Source organism: Triticum urartu, chromosome 1A (genome assembly GCF_056163025.1).
Source record: "Triticum urartu cultivar PI428250 chromosome 1A, HENAU_Tu73, whole genome shotgun sequence".
NCBI lineage: Eukaryota > Viridiplantae > Streptophyta > Magnoliopsida > Poales > Poaceae > Triticum > Triticum urartu.
In genome coordinates, this window is record NC_141873.1 from 272,380,543 (window position 1) to 272,400,127 (window position 19,585).

Sequence of the window (19,585 nt, forward strand, 5' to 3'; positions counted from 1 at the left end):
AACAGTAAACGTGATCCATGTGACAAAGAGGAGAAGCAATCATGCACTCCGATGCACACGCGCCATAGAGCCCGTCACCCCTAGGTCCAACCCCTGGTGGGCCTGCCCGATCACTTTTGATCGTAGGGATCACGACACGCATATCCGGCGCGAACGACTGACTGCCTTGGTGTTAGACCCAATAATAAATGGGTACCATTTCACAAGGGTCCTCATGGACGGCGGCAGTGATCTAAATCTGATATATCAGGACACAGTCCGCAAAATGGGGATAGGCCCGACACAAATAAGCCAAAGTAATACTACCTTCAAGGGAGTAATACCAGGCCAAGAGGCCCACTACACAGGCTCTCTACTACTAGAGGTGGTATTCGGTTCTCCTGATAACTTCCGAAGTGAAACGTTAACTTTTCACATTGCTCCATTCCGAAGTGATTTTCAAGCACTACTCGGAAGGGCGGCTTTCGCTCATTTTAACGCAATACCGAATTATGCTTTTCTCAAGCTCAGGATGCCCGGTCCACGAGGCGTCATTACAGTTAGCGGAAACACCAACCGTTCTTTACGTACGAAAGAGGACGCGGCGGCTCTAACAGCCGCACACTAGACAACCTCACCAACCAGAAAAAATGGCAGGTCGTCAAGACCACGGACACGGTTAGACGAGTCCAGCGTTCCATCATACATGCATGAGATTGGTTTTCAAACCCTCATAAAACGATACCAGGGGCTTCCCGTGTGTAATCAAGGCCAGCCCGGCTCAACTAGGCCTCTCTGGAATTTTGATAATTCATTCTTCCTTTTGGCACGACAACTTTCACCTAAATTCTTTCCTTTTGCAGGTGACAATCATGCTACACCCGTCCAGGACACGGCATAATGGAGACACAGGCGCAGACGTGCAGTAGGGACCCGCCCAAAGGTTTCTTTTTAGATTAAGACCCTGCGTAAACCTATTTTATTGTCGCTTGTTGCTCACATCCTCCGGATATTCCACACAACCGAGAAAGATGCCGGCGTTATTGGCATGTGGCCACGCCAGGATTTTGCACGTACCTGGACACATGGGGTTTCTTACAAAGGGCATTGTTTAGCCCGGTATATGTTATAAAGACCAAACACCTTAGTGAGTGTTCGGCGTCGCGAGTTTGGCCCTATATGCATCAGCTCCGAATCATGTCTTTGGTCAAATGTTGGGTTTACCCAGCTCCCATGTTTTGGTACCTTTCGTTCCGTTTTATCAGCTAAGGTAGCACTGGGAGAACTACTGCGATTGTGCCCTGGTTCATCCGGATGAGCACCTCAGTAGAGAAAGCCGAAAATTGACTGTCATGATATAGCGAGAGACTGGTCAACCACTCGATGACTAATCGGAATCTTCGGGATTCCTCCGCATTAACGAAGGGCCGTTTCCCGATCATGTACGTACGCGCCCCGTATTCGGACGAGTGCAGAAATACCAGGGGCTATATAGTAGCCCCACTGTCAAACTCCTATGGCTAAGTGAAAGTGTAAAGCAATATAGTCCGATTTCCTCGTTCGCTACGCTATCACCTCCTTAACGGACCAAGACATTGGATCAAGTGTGGATATGCATCTTTTGCGAACACCCCCGCATTATATGCGTGGGGGCGGAAGGCGACGACTGCAAACTTTCAGGTTATATACATATATACATAAACGGCCGCACGTGAGGCATCATAGTACTTTTGGGCAAAAGTATAAATACAGCTTTGATTAATTCAGAAAACATTGTTTGTACTATGGGACTACATGTCACTGGAAAATAATATTCTTCGAGCACTGAGCCTCTAGCGAACGAGCGCCTTCAAGGACTTCTTCAAAGTAGTGCTCGGCAGCCACTCGGCCTATGGTCAAACCCTGTGCCGCAACAGTGGTGGCCTCCATCTCCGCCCAGTATGTTTTGACATGGGCAAGGGCCATCCGTGCACCTTCTATGCACGCCGATCTCTTTATAGCATCGATGCGTGGCACAACGTCAAGGAATTGTTGCACTAAGCTAAAGTAGCTATTCGGCCTTGGCCCTCCCGGCCACAGGTGATCCACAACGGACCTCATGGCAAGTCCGGACAACCTATGGAGCTCGGCCCAACCGGTCAATCGCTCATTCAACAGCAGCGGACGGACTGGAGCGTGAAACTGTGACTAGAACAACTTTTCCACTTCAGGACCTTTCTGATACTTGAAGTACTCGGCTGCATTAGTAGCACTTGCAGCCAAATCCATGTACGTGTCTGCAGAACTCCATAGCCGGTCCAGAGGAGCATACTTCGGATCTCCGAACTTAGTCCGCAACAAGAAGGGCTTCCCAGACACGATATCTGCAGCTTGATTCAGCTCCTCCTTCGTCGCTCTAATTTTGGAGCGGGCTTCCTTGGCAGCCACCCGGGCCTTCTCCAGGTTTGTCGCCTTCACCCGGTTTTCTTCTTCAAGAAGCCGGTAACGGTCAGCAACATCTTTTAACTCTACAGCCATCTTGGCTATTTTTTCATTGCTCTCGCAATGCGCGGCCTATTCGGCCCTTAACTCTTCGGCCGCCTGTATAGCGGACACATTGCTACTCCTTGCTTGCTCCTTGGATCGGGCAAGCTACGCCCGAAGGGTCTCCATCGTGGCAGCTCCATCTGCAGTCACAACATATTAAAGATATTGGCATCATGCTGCTCTTATTATGTGACGATCACCAGAAAAATCACTCACCCTGTGCCTCGTCAAGCCGCTTGTTGACAAGCACGATGTCGACATCTGCCACATCCAGTTGCCGCTTTAGTTTGGCAAACCCATCAGTCCGGCTAGCAACCGGAGCTTCAACCACCTGCACATAAAGGCGGTCTGGTTATTACCTGGGACTATGATCCTCTGTTTGCCGCCGTTCTCGACGACAACCCGAGTCTCAGGGGCTACTATCTGCATGGGCATACCTAATGTATGTGGTACTATTAAAGGCATACATTATTTCACGTACCTCGAAGCCTTTAGCAGACTCATAAAACTTCGTGCAAACCGCTTTCAGCGGATGAAATCCTTTCAATTACAGTGCCCATTAGCATACGATGCACTTCTGAGACGGCAGCTTGCCCCAGAAGATCCTTCAGTGCATCCGACCGCACACTATACGGACCCTTGCTGTCGCTCTCCTCAGGAGCCAGATACTGGGGATTTCGGGCAGCCAAAGGGTTATCCTCTGGCCCTAGTGGATCCGGAGATACCCTTCACGACAACACCTCAAGATCGCCCGCTTCTTGAGCTGGGGAGTCCGGGGGAGGCGTTTCGCTCTCCATCATCTCCGGAAGAAGATCCCCCGAAGAGGAACTCTGTCGAGAAGGGCTGCGATCTGGACTACAATTTATAAGCATCGGTTATTGTCTTCGGAAGTAAGGTAGGATATCTTCACTACTAAGTATTTTTTGATTACTTACAGCTCGGTAGAGGGCTGATCCCCGTGCGGACATTGTGCGGCAAGAATACCCTCCGAGGCAGGACCGTCTGGCGGATATTTCTTCTCCCGTTTGGAAACCTTAGTTTTTGGATCTTCAGAGGTAGTCCTCTTCCTTCCCCGGGGAGAGAGAATGTCAGATTCTTCCCGTGTGTCATCCTCCCTCGCGGAGGCGCTCATTCCCTCGGATGGAATAGGTAGCGAAGGAGGCCCGCTTTCGCTCCCTTTATTCCCCCTTCATCTTCCTTTGAGGGCACTAGACAAGGTGCTGGCTCGAGCATCTTTTCCAGCACCAGATTGTCCAAGCCCTCAGGAAGGGGGGCCGAACACCGGATCATCTTCACCTTTGTTATCCAGTCCTGGTCAAAGAGTGATTCTTCAGAATGATGTCATGATAAATAAAAGGATAGTGTGTTCGGCCATGGGATTACTTACTTGGGCAGCGGGGCGGTTGCAGCTTAGGCCCACGTCCTCGGTGGTGTCCGGACACTCTATTTAGGGTCCGAAGAACGATTTGTACATCTCCTCATGCGTCATGCCGAGGAAATGCTTTATAGTGCGCGGTCCTTCTGGGTTGAATTCCCACATGCCGAGGGGTCGGTGTTTGCAAGGCTGGACTCGACGAACCAGCATAACTTGCATTACCATAACCAGACTGAAATCTCCCTCAAAGAGATCTCGGATACGGTTCTGCAGTATTGGCACATCCTTGGCTGCATCCCAGCTCAGCCCCCTGCTGATCCATGACATCAGTTGTGCTGGGGGGCCCGAGCAAGAGGTGGGGGCAGCTACCCATTTGGCACTTCGGGGAGCTGTGACGTAAAACCACTCCCGTTGCCACAATCCGGACACCTCTGGAAAGGAACCCTTTGGCCATGGAGCGTCAGCAATTTTGCTTATTAAAGCACCTCCGCACGCTGCGTACTGCCCCTCGACCGTCTTCGGCTTCACATCGAAGGTCTTGAGCCACAGGCCGAAGTGAGGGGTAATGCGGAGGAAGGCCTCACATACGACAATAAATGACGAGATGTGAAGAAGGGAATCCGGGGCCTGATCGTGAAAATCCAGCCCGTAATAGAACATAATACCCCTAACAAAGGGATCCCGAGCGAGGCCTAGTCCTCGGAGGAAGTGGGAGACGAACACAACGCTCTCGTTGGGTTCGGGAGTAGGGACGACCTGCCCTCGGGCGGGCAGCCTATGCGAAATTTTGGCGGTCAGATATCTGGCCTCCCTCAACTTCTTGATGTCCTCCTCCGTGACCGAGGAAGGCATCCACCGGCCTTGAAGGCTGGATCCGGGCATGATTGAAGGTCCGAAGCACCTGACCTGAGCTTTGGGTGTTAGAACTCGAGGCGGGGGATGGATTCGATTGAGCGCGGGAGGGAAGAAAGAAAAAGCCTTGTCCCTTTATAAAGGGGGTGAATATCAGGCGTCCTCCTCATGGCCATTTGAGACTTACCTAAGATCTAGGAGTCATACCAATAGGCACGGTTGGGTTACCCACGTTTGTATTGATGAGAATCCCGTGATAAGGGGAACACGATCTCTGCTTTGACATGACGCGTCAAGAAACCGCCTCGCGTTATGTGCGGGGCTGGTTAAAGAAAAATGGTTCAAATAATTACCGGGCCGTGGCGTGATGTCATGCTGCCAAAACGTGTCAGCAGATTAGATTTGTGGAAATATTATTCTCTCTACGGTGGTATGTGGAACTTATTTTGCAGGGTCGGACACTATCCTTGTATTCAAACTCTTCCATGGCGTATTCGGAGGAGGAACCCGCCTTGCAATGCCGAAGACAACACTGCGCGCCGGACTCATCGTCATTGAAGCCTGGTTCAGGGCCTACTGAGGGAGTCCTGGATTAGGGGGTCTCCGGACAGCCGGACTATATCCTTTGGCCGGACTGTTGGACTATGAAGATATAAGATTGAAGACTTCGTCCCGTGTTTGGATGGGACTCTACTTGGCATGGAAGGCAAGCTAGGCAATACAGATATGTATATCTCCTCCTTTGTAACCGACCTTATGTAACCCTAGCCCCCTCCGGTGTCTATATAAATCGGAGGGTTTTAGTCCGTAGGACAACATACAATCATACCATAGGCTAGCTTCTAGGGTTTAGCCTCTCTGATCTCGTGGTAGATCAACTCTTGTAATACTCATATCATCAAGAACAATCAAGCAGGACGTAGGGTTTTACCTCCATCAAGAGGGCCCGAACCTGGGTAAACATCGTGTCCCCTGCCTCCTGTTACCATCCGCCTTGGACGCACAGTTTGGAGCCCCCTACCAGAGATCCACCGGTTTTGACACCGACAAGACTAAATTTCAAAATTGGGTCAGTCGATTTTTCAGAGCTCGCCAGAGTTCGCCGATGCGAAGGAAGGGGTTTGGGTGGGGACGGTGGTTGTGGGGGCGGTGGTGCAGCCTCGCCGAACGAAGAAAACTCGACGCGGGTGGGGGCGGGGGGGGGTGTGGGGGTGGTGGAGGAACACAAGTGGTGGGGGCGGTGGTTCGGCCGGCGGACCGTGCAGTGTTCTGTATGGGAAGAATCAGAGACGAGGAGGAAGAAGGGTTAGGAGACGTAGGATCTTCATCCAACCGCCTGAAATGGTCGACTGACCCAAAGGACAAAAGTCACGTGACTTGCATGCAGACATGCCTTTATATTCAGTACCATCATCGTACCTTCTTAGCAATGCTCCTGAATCCATCAAGCTAAACAACGTGCCACTCATAATTCCAAACTTGTTGCTCAAATATGAATCCGATATGATGCTGATATTACTAAAACAGATAACGTTTAATTGGTCAGCTAATGTTCCTACTTTACTTTCAAAAAGCATGTGCGCCACATATAGAGAGACAACAGGGAGTTGCATTCTTAATGTGTTCTGATTCATCATGTGTGGGCACTGCGCAACGAACATTTTATTATCCAAAATCTGCTTGCTCTTCTTTAGCATGTTCCTCTTCCGTTCTTATTTAATAAGTACTCTCTCCATTCCTAAATACAAGTCTTTGTATAGATTCCACCATGGACTACATATGGAGCAAAATGAGTGAATCTACACTCTAAAATGTATCTGTATATATCTGTATGTGATCCATAGTGGAAATCTCTACAAAGACTTATATTTTCGAATGGAGGGAGTATGATAGTTGTACAGTATGTTCCTTGTAGTGAAGATGAGCACGAACATTTGCAGTGTACAGGTCTGTACGGTCGGTTGTGATGGACACTTTGAACTCTTCGGGCCTCTTTGATTCGTAGGATTTTGTAAACATAGGAATAGGATTTGTAGTTGCATGCCCACTTGAATCCTATAAAATTAGCCAGGAAATGCGGGGAGCTGTGTCACCTTTGAGAGTTACACTGATATTAACAGTACCGCACCTTCAGTTGAAGAGAGCTGGTATCCGAAGCCTTTCTCGCCGTACCCTCAATACTAGCACATATATTCCAGCAAGTTCCACTTTGCTGATTTTACTCCCGATGCTTACGGTTTTCCCGTTATATCTACACTATGATCTGTGTAGCTGCTATGTGCCGGCACTAGCAGCAGTTCACTCTTGAAGCTAAACAACACACCAATCATAAGTCCAAAGCATACTTATTCAAATACGAATTGTGATATGATACTGATATTAGTTAACAGACACACATTTAATTGGTCAGGTAATGCTCCCACTTGATTTTCCAAATGCATGTGGCCACATATAGAGAGACAACATGGAATTAAATTTCTTTGGGCGCTGTGATTCATCATGAGTGGACAACCAACATTGTATGCAATGAAGCGGAACCTCAAGAATATGCTTCCTCTTCTGTTCTTTAACATGTTCCTCTTTTGTTATTCTGTATTTAGGACGTACGGTGTGTTCCTTGTCCGGAAGGGGCGCAAGGACATCTGCACTCAATAGCTAATAGAGCTGGCCTATACGTGATCAATAGGCTTTCAATTAGTAGCTGCAATACAACACCGTATTTTCCAGCCAGTTCCACTTTCCCGATTTATATATCGTGGTTATGGTGTACCCCTTTTATGTACACTACGATCTGCCTAGTTGATGTGTGCTCTTGTTATCATGGTTTGGCAATAAACTCTCTGCACAGTATATTATGAACCTATCATCTGCTAACTATCCTTACTTCTGGAACCTATTTTTTGTGTACTTGTGCCAGATTATATTAATGAACGCACCATATTACAACACACATGAGCTCTCTCATCAGAATCCAGTGATAGCACACAAGGGTTTACAGGGGCGCCCCTATATTAGAATATCCTCTGCATTACAAAGATAATCTCACTACTATTTATGTTTTCATGGTTCTAAGATATTATACGTAATTATAGTGAATATCAGAATCCGCGCATTAGAAGAATATTGTGGAACACTGCAACGACTTACAAAATTGGCACCAAGGCATTGAGTGCCATTCCGGATGCAATGAGGCTCATATGCTCCCCACCTGTAGATTCTTGTTCAGAATATGATCCTAATGACTATTCTAACCTCGAGGAGTCAAAGGAAGATGGCCTGTCCTGTTCACCCATCAAGGTGCCTGTTCTAATTTGGCAAGGTTTTATTGATTGCGCGTATCTTGCATATGTTGTCTTGCATTTCTTATACTTTGTTGCACCGCCATCTACTTAGTTTACTCATCATATATGTCAAGATGCCATGCCCATCCATTATCAATACATATTCCATCTGTCATAATACCATGTTTTTCCACTCAAATGTTGTTCTTGTGCATCAGACATAAAAAAGAATAGGGTGATTGCCGAACCTGAAGGAGCACCAGCAAAGTCCTTGAAAAACGTGGTGGTGCCAGAGAAATCAGACAGTACCCCACTTATATTGGCTGTATAGCCAGTGACACAAAACGTAGGACCGACTCTAGCAGACTGTACCCATACTTCACTGGCCACACCACTAGCCCCACCACACGGGACCTGCACTCCAGCAAAAGGTATGCCGATTTCAGTTTCCATAGCACCAGCCGTACCATAGAAAAATCCCACTCCAGCAAAAAGTACAGCAAGTCCACCGGCCGAAGACCTATCCCAACTGCAGAGAGGGCCAATTCCTGCAGATTGGGACCCCATTCCAGTTATTCCCAGTTTTAAAGACAATGCTTTCAATGTTGTTAGGGACTACGTGCATATATTCCCGTCATGGGAAGATTATAGTGAAGACAAACACCATTTTCACATCTTCCTGTCCCACTTACGTGTAAGTGCTACTATTCATGGTGATTATTTTCCTATTTTCTGCTGATTGAACACATCAATGATTTACATTACATTGTTGTAAGTAGGCGAGGGTCAATCTGGATAGTCATGACGAGCAAAGCTTGCTTGTGCTTTTCAAGGAAGCATTGCAGCAGTATCGGTGTTACCTAAGGAAATCACACTTTGATGGCAAGTCTATAAACGAATTTCCGATAAAGTCTCCTGTGCTAAATTTAGAAGACATTGAATTGAAAAACCTTGTTATGCACTAGTCTCGTTCACAGGATGAGGTACTGTCTATGATATCACATGAAAATTTGAACTTCTACTCTTTCGCATGTGCCTTATGGATCTTTTTTGCAGGAAATCAGCTCGAAGAAGAATTCTGGCTTGAAAAGAATGACAGGATATCGCAAATATGCTGCCCGCTGCTTTGCTCTTGTTAGTACCTGTTGTCCTATAACACTTTGCTTGCATTCATACCTAGTTCATTATGTGACAGCAGTATGCATGATAGCTTGCTTATCAATTGTTTGCTCCAAATTGGCTGATCAGTATGAATGGTTACATTAGTGTAGGATATATCCAATGCTAGTGAATTTTTTAGCTCTGCATTGTTCTTGTAAGTACCTGATGTCCTTTATCAGTGTACTTATATTGACAGGTAGTTGTTCATGTACCATCACTCTGCAGCTTATTTTCCTTTTCCCTCCATTTTCTATGCATCATATCTATATTTACTCTTACCATAAGGTTGGATAACACCGATGGTCCTGGAGAAGTTTAGCCGCGCATTGCTCTTGGCTGTACCTTTTGTGTGTATCAATGTACTTACATTTATACCTACTTGGTTATGTAGCATCACTCTTCATCTTATCTTAAATATTCTCCATTTTTCTTATATTATCACATCTATATTTACTCTTACCAAAATGTAGAATAAAGGCAATGCTTATTAAGAAGATTCTACGGTAAAATTCTTGAATTGCCCCCCCATCAGCATGGACAAGGGCTTTATAGAGCCTGCCTTCACCAATAATGTAAGTTTGTCCTTCTCAAGCCTTCAAACTTTGTTGTGTATATTTGGTTAGGCATGACCGCAACAGCTGTTTATTTTTGGTGTTTGCATCAAATTGCATGTTTAAAGTTAGTTCATAAACAAAAGTTTGTCCTTCTCAATTTAAGTTTTCAGTTGTACAACCAAGTTCCTTCTTCATACCATGTAAATTAAACTATACAGAGAAAGTGATCTTCTTTTGCACTGCATGTATGCTTCTGTTCTTGATCCGTAATCCAGTGGTGTGGTGAACCTACCCACTACAGCACAATGTCATATTCTGCAATGTCTTAACTATGGACAATGTCATATCATTCTACTATTATTTAAACTGTCTCTTCATTTGCAAATTTGAAATGGGATAAATTGACAGCACACTAACCATTGATACTTATGAGTTCTTGATCTGTAATCCAGTGGTGTCGTGAAGCTGCCAACTCCTTCACAATGTTATTTCCTGCCATGTCTTAACCTGAACAATACCATATTGTGTTAATGCTATTTTAAACCGTGTCACTTTATTCGTCAGTAAGAAATGTGATGAATTGTCATCACTGATACTTATATGTGCAAAACCTGCCATCTGTCTGCTTGTTTATCTTTCTGAGTGAGGAGTATATAAGTGTCAAACAAGCACAGTCTCATCAGCTTGCTCAGCTGCTTGCGTTGCAGCTCCCGAGCAGGGCTAACCTTTCTTGAACTCTAATGAAGTGCTGTCGGTTTTGTATATTATTTTGTCGGCGTGTTTATTTGCACTGGTGGTGATCTTTGATGCCCAGTGTATGTAATCTGCTATCTGTTTGTGCTTTATTATCATAGTGGCAAACTTTGATGCCCAGTGGATGTAATATGCTGTAATTTATTTATTGTATAGTCTAGGTTTTTTTCTTATTAACGATGTTGCAGTTATTTTACTGTATATATATATATATATATCTTGTCTTCGCAGTAAACCGGCCAAACCATAAATTATGGTACATATAATTGGCACATCATGCAAATCACTACATAATCGGTTCGTTAACATGCCTAAATTTAAACTGGACCACTAGTAGATTTGGGCCTCTAATAGGCCGAGTAAACCACCGGCCTATTTTCGCAAGAAAACTCAATGGGCTTTTAGGAGGCTAAAAAGTAGGTTGGGCCTGGAACGTGCCGAACAGCTCACGGGCCGGCAGTAGGCCGAAATAGACCCCGACCCATGATTGTGCCAATCACATCACGGGCCGTTAACAGGCCAAAATTGTTTCGGTCCTTTTTTGGCCCAATCAGATTATCGGCTGTGAGAAGGTCAGATGCTAACCGGGCCCTAGTTAGGCCCAACTACATAACGGGCTTTTAACATGCCAAAATAAACATAGGGCCAAAATGTTAAACATGCCTTTAACAGGCCGAAACTAATATCAGGCCGAATTACAAAATGGGCCTTAGCAAGTGGGCCCAAAATCATAGCGTCCAGTTGATGGGTCGAATCTGATATGTGCCATAATTTATCCCAAAGCCTCTTAAAGGGCCGGAACTAATCTGGGTCGTAATTTGGCCCAGAATGTGGTAGGCTTTTAACGGGTCGGATCCCATATGGCCCTTTATTGGGCCCAGAACATGGCACGTTGTTAATGGACCAGATCAAATATGGGACGACATTTGGCCCAAAACATGGCAGCCTGTTAACGAGCCGGTCCATTAGTGTCCTCAAAATCTTGTGGGCTTTTAGTTGGGCCGGACCATAATGGTCGGTGAAATCTCGTGGGCCTTTAGCTGGGCCAGCCCATTATTGTCGGCAAAATCTCATAGCCCTTTAGCTGGGCCGACCCATTATGGTACGCAAAATCCTGTGGGCCTTTAGTTTGGCCGGCCTATCTAATCTTTATGGGCCACTTTTGGGCCGGTCCACGTGTCAACATATCATATGCGCATCTCTCCCATTGGATGAGTGACACCTGTGCCAACACGGAGCTAATACGTGGTTCCGTTGGCCAATGAGAATTTTACACGTGGAAAATCGTCATTGGTCGTGGCTGTTAACAGGTTATTGGATCCAAAACCAGACCCAATAGTATAACGGCGACCCGTTATGGTGGATGCTACATGTCGGTCACCCTTGACGAAAGCACTTCCATGACGCGACATTTATCGTCATGGAAGTGAACACTTCCGTGATGATAATTTTGGTAATGTCATGGAACACTTCTACGACAGCGCAGCTATGACTATCTTGATTTTGTCATGCATGACAGAAAACGTGACCTACTGTTACAAACACGTATCATCACAGAAGTGTCTTTTTTTTGTAGTGCGGCCTTCGCCTCGGCAGTAGAAACGTCGGCGACCGGCGGTAGCTTCTTGAAGCCATCGGATAGGTTGATATTTGGATGGCGGTCTGCAAGGTTGCTCAAGACCAGGAAGAGGGCGTTGCTGGCAAGATTCCGGGACTCATTTGCAAAGCATACGGCCCTGTCGTCCCCATACACCTTCAACCCTTCAATCAAGCCTTCAAAGAAGAGTGTTAGCTTGATTCTTGGAACCTCATGCCTGCCAACGAAGAAGGCCCAGCTCTTCATATCCATTGTTGCAATCTGTGCAGTGAGGCGCTCGGAGATATCGATCAAATTCTTGATCTAGAGGTCATGTTGCTCGATTTGGTTCGCCAGTTTATCCTCCGCGTCTTTTCGGAGAGTTCTTGCATTATCCAAGTACTTCATCGACAACTTCTCGCGAGCTTCGGCAGATTCAATTTCCCTTTCCAGAGTGCCAGGCCTTGCCTTCATATCAGAAATTGTGCCATTGGCGGTATCAAGGTCCTGGCTCTTGGAGGAAAGTTGCAATTGCACCTCCTTCAGGAGAGCTTCTACTTTCTACGCTTCTTCCTTGAGGGCCGCAATTTCCTTACCGCTCCCGGCAAGATCCTTCATCAGCTTGCCCGCTTGTTGATCAAGATCAGTCTTGGTAACGGAAGAAGTAGCTAGCTCATCGGCAACCTTCTTCAACTGGGTAGAGGATTCAAGGGTGAGCACATCCAGCATGGCCTTCTTCCTATCCTCCAAATCCTTGGTACCTTGCTGGACGAGAGCCTCCAGCTCTTCATCCTTGCCGCGGAGAGTGGATTCAAGTTCCCTTCCCGGGTGGAGACGTCCTTCTCTTTGGCATTCAGAAGCACTTCGCGCTCCGCCGATCGGACCTCCTCGGTAGCAATATCCTCCTTGGCCATGGTTAACACCTCCTATTGCCGTAAAAGGGATTGAAACTGCTTGTTGTGCCATTCACGCAGCTCACTGCCTTTGTCCCTCAACTTCCGATCCATGAGATCGGAAGAGTCATGTTGCTCCTTGATCGTTTGCTATTTCAGGCTATATTTTCTCTGCACGTCCTTGATTCCTGCTGCCACAGACTCCAAAAAGGATAATTCCTTGGCCTCGTCGGTAGAATCGTTAGCCTCTTCGACTCTCTAGGACAGTGGTGCCAGGATACGCCTGATCTCTTCATCAAAATATGCACCCACTGCAACAGATGAGCCGAGGGCTGCAAGCCTGGGTTGGGCAAGGACTAGCACCAGCTTGCTTGAGGTTGGCTGTGGGACTGCGGCTGGTGTGCCAAACAGGGGAAGAGGACCCATAATTTGGATAGGAGTTTTCTCCTCAACAACTGCCTCCAAACCTGATGCGCTGCCGGAGGTTTTCTCTACCTCCTTTGGGGATTATTGGATATCCCCGACATTATATGCTCATGGCCTTCTGCGGCAGCAATCTTGGCGGCCTCTTCGGCAGCATCCTTTCCTATAATGGACACTTCCTCTAGAAGCTCGGGCTCCTCAACCGACGAAGCTGCAGATAAATCAACAAGCAACGACGGTGAGATACCACAAACCGCTGGGTCAGAGGCTGAAAGCAAGGAAATTCAAGTAAACAGAGACAAGGCAAGCGGATTACCTAGTGATGTTTTCCGCAAAAGGACGTCGGTCTCCCCGGCAACATCAGTTGCCAGAGTGCAGTCCGTGTTAGCTCCCTCGGTGGCTGTGGCCTGAGTATGGGCCAACACCTCGGTGGAGGCCCTCGCCGGTGACTTCTCTGCTTGGACCTTGGATGGGATGGACCCCTCTCGGTGGGCCCCACCCTAGTGGATCTCCTCTCCTTCCTTGGCGCGGGATGGAGCATGTTCCCCCGCATCTCTTCGGGAGGGTGAAACTTGCCCCATATGTTCACGCCGGGGGCTGGACTGGGGGCTAGGTACAGGATCCTTTGTCCTATCCCCTGCCAGACCCGTGCTCGCCAAGTGTCCCGGCGCCGCCGCCTGTTTAGTTTTTGGCTTCTTGGACAAGGGGTTCTTCATCTCTGCCAAGTCAACAAACAAGATTGAATCAACAATTATCAGGTGCATAGTACCTTGACAAGAAGGATCAGTTGTTTTTCTCACTCTGGGTCTATGAGCATGGAGCCTGGCATGTACCCCACAAGTGGCGGGGTCTCCCTACCCCTCTTTAGAGTTGGAAGAGCAGAGCTTCCTGAAAACTTTGAGCTCGCTGGCTGGGCCGAGGTCCTAGGTGGGATCAAGCTGTGCGAAGAAGCTGGACTTGACTGGGGGCTAGGATAGACCCCACTAACTGCATGTCACTTGGTAGGTGGAGTCTTGGCCTCCGACAGGCGAGTGGATTGTCGGCGTTCCACCTCTGGCTTGTTGGCCTTGGAGGTGGTCTTCTTGACTCTCTTGGTGGTCATCGAAGAGGTAGGAGTTGTTTTCCTCCGGCTAGTCCGCCTGCGAGGAAGCCGGTCTGGATCGGGCTCTAGGGCTTGGGGACCCGGTGCGAGCCATTCCTTTTCAGGTTGCTCTGCCTCCTCAACCCCGCCATCTCCTTGGGCCTCTCCTACCGTGGGCATGATAAGTTTCTGCCCCGGCAAGATCAAGCCCGACAACATCCTCTGCATCGTGCTCCTCGCTTCCCTCATCGAAAGAGCCCACACCTTCGACATCCTCCTCGTCCTCTTCTTCTCCAGGCCTCTTTTACCCAGCATCCCGGAGTGCTCTATCCTCAGCAATTTTCTACGCAATGAATGCTGCCTCTGCCGGGGAGGTGCTCTTGACAAGATCAGTCTCCACCCTGGATGCCCTTTCTTCCAGACTAGAGACCCACTTGATCTCTGCGTCCAGTTTAGGTAGTTGCCAATTAATCCGCCTCAACTCCATAGGCGTTGCAATCTTGCATCCACTTCAGAATCTGGTCCCGGGCAGAGTTGAGATGCAGTGGAACCACCCTTGCCGGCAGAAGGAATGGCCCAAGGCTGCCGAATAGTTGCTCGCACAGCTAGACGTGGACGTATATTGACAAATTGTTGGCGGGACCTGGGTAAAGGCGCATCCTGTTAGCAAAACTTCCATACTCCCAGACAAATTTGTCCCTCTTGTGTAGCGGTACGATGCGGCGCCGGAGGAAGTCGGCCCCCACGTGCTTGATGGTTATCCCAATAGCCTTGAGGCAAGCAATCTTGTTCAGCGCCGGCCGGAGCCTGTCGTCTGTGAGACCTGGCTTGCTCCAGTCGCTGCCGCGTATGACACATTCTGTCTATGCTGCGCAGAACTCCGGAGTATCTTTGTCCTGAATCCAACACCAATCTGCCTTCCATTCCGCCCATCTGCTACGCTGCTGGCCAGGAAGGTAATCCCAGTCCTCCTTGCCCCAAGGAATCCAACTTATATTCCCCAAGCATTCTTGATTCCTGCTGCCATGTTGCTCCTTGATCGTTTGCCATTTCAAGCTATATTTCCTCTGCACGTCCTTGATTCCTGCTGCCATGGACTCCAAAAAGGACAAGTCCTTGGCCTCGTCGGCAGAATCGTTAGCCTCTTCGACTCTATGGGATAGTGGTGCCAGGATACACCTGATCTCTTCATCGAAATCTGCACCCACTGCAATAGATGAGCCAGGGGCTGCAAGCCCGGGTTGGGCAAGGACCAGCGCAAGCTTGCTTGAGGATGGTTGTGGGACTGCGGCTTGTGTGCCAAATAGGGGAAGAGGACCCATAATTTGGAGAGGAGTTTTCTCCTCAACAACTGCCTCTGAACCTAATGCGATGCCGGAGGTTTTCTCTGCCTCCTTTGGGGATTCTTGGATATCCCTGGTAGTATATGCTCGTGGCCTTCCGCGGTAGCAATCTTGGCAGCCTCTTCAGCAGCATCCTTTCCTATACATGCCACTTCCTCTAGTAGCTCAGGCTCCTCAACCGACGGTGCTGCAGATTAAATCAACAAGCAAAGACAGTGAGATACCACAAACCGCTGGGTCAGAGGCTGAAAGCTAGGCAATTCAAGTAAAAAGAGACAAGGGCAAGCGGATTACCTGGTGATATTTTCCGTGGAAGGACGTCGGTCTCCCCCGCAACATCAGTTGCCGGAGTGCGGTCTGTGTTCTCTCCCTTGGTGGTCGTGGCCTCAGTATGGGACGACTCCTCGGTGGAGGCCCTCGCCGGTGACTTCTCTTCTTGGACCTTGGATGGGATGGACCCCTCTCGGTGGGTGTCGGTGTCAAAACCGGCGGATCTCGGGTAGGGGGTCCCGAACTATGCGTCTAAGGTGGATGGTAACTGGAGGCAGGGAACATGATGTTTTACCCAGATTCAGGCCCTCTTGATGGAGGTAAAACCCTACGTCCTGCTTGATTAATATTGATGGTATGGGTATTACAAGAGTAGATCTACCACGAGATCAGAGAGGCTAAACCCTAGAAGTTAGCCTATGGTATAATTGTATGTTATTGTTCTGTCCTACAGACTAAAACCCTCCGGTTTATATAGACACCGGAGAGGGTTAGGGTTACACAAGGTCGGTTACAAAAGGAGGAGATATCCATATCCGTACTGCCTAGCTTGCCTTCCACGCCAAGTAGAGTCCCATCCGGACACGAGACGAAGTCTTCAATCTTGTATCTTCATAGTCCAACAGTCCAGCCACAGGATATAATCCGGCTGTCCGGAGACCCCCTAATCTAGGACTCCCTCAGTAGCCCTTGAACCAGGCTTCAATGACGATGAGTCCGGCACGCAGTATTGTCTTTGGCATTGCAAGGCGGGTTCCTCCTCCGAATACACCACGGAAGAATTTGAATACAAGTGTAGTGTCCGACCCTCCAAAATAAGTTCCACATACCACCGTAGAGAGAATACTATTTTTACAAATCTAATTTGCTGACTTGTTTTGGCAACACGACATTATGTCATGGCCTGGTGATTATTCGAACCGTTTCCCTTAACTAGCCCCGCACATAACGCGAGGCAGTTTTTTGACACATCTTGTCAAAGTAGAGACCGTGTCCCCTTATCACGGGATTCTCATCAATACGGGCGTGGGTAACCCAGCTGCGCCATTGATTACGGCGCTTGGGGGATAAGCGAGTTTTACCAGCCTAGTGGGGATGCATAGTTTCGTCTGCCCATATAAAGGGATAAGGATTCACCTCTTCGTCCACGCCTTCTTCCTCCTTTGCCCATCCATTTTCGCGCACTCGAGCTCCAACACCCAAGTCCACATCCTTTCCCTCAACCTTGTCCAAACATGTCCGGAGCAGGAGGCAAATGGATGGCTTCCTCCGTTACGGAGGGACATATCAAGAAGCTGCGCGGAGCCGGATACTTAGCCGCGAATATCGCGCATCGGCTGCCCGCCGCGGGGAAGATCGTCCCTACCCCGGAACCTCACGAGAGGGTAGTTTTCCTCCACCACTTGCTCCGTGGACTGGGGTTTCCCCTCCATCCATTCGTCCGTGGTCTCATGTTCTACTACGGGCTGGACTTTCAAGATCTGGCCCCGAACTTCGTCCTCAACATTTCGGCGTTCATCATCGTGTGTGAGGCTTTCCTCCGCATCCGTCCCCACTTCGGCCTGTGGTTAAAGACCTTCAATATCAAGCCGAAGGTGGTGGGAGGCCAACAAGCAGAATGCGGCGGAGCCATGGTGGGCAAGATGCCCAATGTTATATGGCTTGAAGGCTCCTTTGTGGAGACCATAAAGGGGTGGCAATCGGCGTGGTTCTACATCACCGAGCCGCGCGACGCCAAATGGGCGGCAGCCCCGAAGTTACGATCCGGATTCCCTACACGGCTCACGTCCTGGAAAGAGAAAGGCTTGTCGTGGGGTTCATCGGTGGAGCTGGATGGACTCCAGAAATGTATCCGGAGTATGGCAAGCAAGAAGCTCAAGCTTGTCAACATAGTCCAGGTCATGCTCATACGCCGGATCCTCCCGTGTCAACAACGGGATTTTAACTTGTGGGAGTTCGACCCGGCCCAGCACCAGACTCTGAGCGGGCTCTTCGATACGTCCCACCAGGACGTCTGGAAGGTGCTGTTCAAGGGTGCCGAGGTCCCTCCTCCTCTCGCCGAGGACCGTGGCTAAGCGCAAAGCGCCTAGCGCGTTCGGTGAGTTCAATACATCCCGTAGGATATTTATTTCACCTAGCTTAATCATGTGCGGGGTCTAATCTCCATGCCTTTCATAGGACTGGGTGGATACGTCGGAGTAGATTAACTGTCCGGCCCCTTTGCCTAAAGATACTGCGGGCGCTCTCCTGACGGAGATGCTGACTTCGGCTCCTTACAAGGTGCCGGAGAAGACCAAGAAGGCCAAGCGAACCCGAAAGAGTTCCCAGCGCCAGGCGTCATCGGACTCACCGTCCGATGACTCTGCGGCACACTCTTCCCCCGAAGACGAGGAGGAAGGAGAAGATGCTCCCCCTTCAGTTGGGGGAGATAAGAAAAGGAAGGCCGCCCCAACTGGGGAGGCCGGAGGGTCCAAGAAGGGAAGGACTCTCCTTCCGGACAGTTCCACCACCGCCGCCGAAGGCAAAGACGAGTGGTTACCCAGGGCCAAGCCCCTCGGGAGGTCGTAAGTATTCGGACACTAGAGTAACTCATAGTATTCTTTTGCGCACTGCTTCCCATAACGCCGAATATGATTATGCAGGCCGCCACGAGCCCGTATCGATGTATCATCGGACGGCTCCCTGGGCTCGTCGGTTATGGATAGCGATCCACTTCCGACCGCCACCTCCCCTTGCCCTGCGAACGACTCCGAGGTATTGTCTCAAGAGGCACCGAGTCAAGGGGAGACAGTCCCGGAGGCGCCTCAAGGCGACCTTCCGGACTCCGGAGGCAGAGGGGACGAGGCCCCTGAGGGCTCCGAGTTCGGCCCTCAGCCGAACACCGCGCCGGAACCTCCAGTGGTTCCGGACTCGGGCAGGCGGCCTCCTTCCAAGAGGGGCAAGACGCCTGTGTCGGTGACCTCTGTCCATCCAGAGGCGCCGGACAATCTGCTGGAAGCGCTTCGCAGCGCTTCCATCGACGAGGAGCACCGTACTATTATGAGTGCGGTGGTCCAGAAGGTTCAGTCCGCCAAGAGCGGATTGACTGAAGCCTGTGCCAGCCTTCTAACAGGCTTTGAGGTAAGTGTTAAAATATAGGAAAAATATTACTGCATAGACAGTAACCCCTGATGCTCTGTTCGATGTTCACAAAGAAAAGCCGAACAGAGGATCAAACAACATCGCAGGAGTCTAATATAAGTATGTCAATATGCGTATGCAGGCTTCGCTGCTGGCATCTGCCGCACTGACTGCGGAGGTCGCCTTACTGAACCAGGACCTCGAGGGGTCCAAGAAAGAGCTCGTCCTTGCCAAGAGGCAGCTCAAGGAGAACAAGGGTAAGTAATACCCTGTCTATGTATATATAAAAGAAGACGCGATTGCAAAATGACAGGATCATCGTATATTTGCCAGGGGCCACGACCGAGGTGGCAACCTTGAAGCAAGCGCTATCCCAGGACGAAGACAAAGCGGCTAAG

The 19,585-nt window shown here is 49.0% G+C and overlaps 1 pseudogene; it reads left to right on the forward strand.

The window, feature by feature from the left end:
* The first annotated feature begins 14,632 nt into the window (after positions 1-14,632).
* The window catches only part of LOC147990840 (uncharacterized), a 111,963-nt pseudogene continuing 107,010 nt past the window's right edge, over positions 14,633-19,585 (forward strand).